Source organism: Gavialis gangeticus, unplaced genomic scaffold (assembly GCF_001723915.1).
Source record: "Gavialis gangeticus isolate Ggan-Ray unplaced genomic scaffold, GavGan_comp1, whole genome shotgun sequence".
NCBI lineage: Eukaryota > Metazoa > Chordata > Crocodylia > Gavialidae > Gavialis > Gavialis gangeticus.
In genome coordinates, this window is record NW_017729033.1 from 61,036,361 (window position 1) to 61,036,705 (window position 345).

Sequence of the window (345 nt, forward strand, 5' to 3'; positions counted from 1 at the left end):
AAGAATCTGCTAATTTTTCCTTCCACAAGGAATAATAATTTGTCTTTGAAATATCCTCATTACTCTTCAGATCTCAGAGGGGAATAACTGGACAGCACAAAGGGAGGGAATTCAGAAATAGCTACCTTGATTTTAGCTCTACCTCCTTCTCATCCCATGAGAAGCAGGAAGCTGTGGAGCTTAGTGCTAGCCTACATAATTGGATTAGTGATAGCTAGACAGATCCCACTGCTTATACTTTATAGTTGTCTGATTTAGTTAGTCTATAACAAAGCTTGTCAACTGGGGGGTATGCGTGCCCCCAGGTGTATGTAGAAAGGTCTTTCGGGGTACACGTGGGCGGGT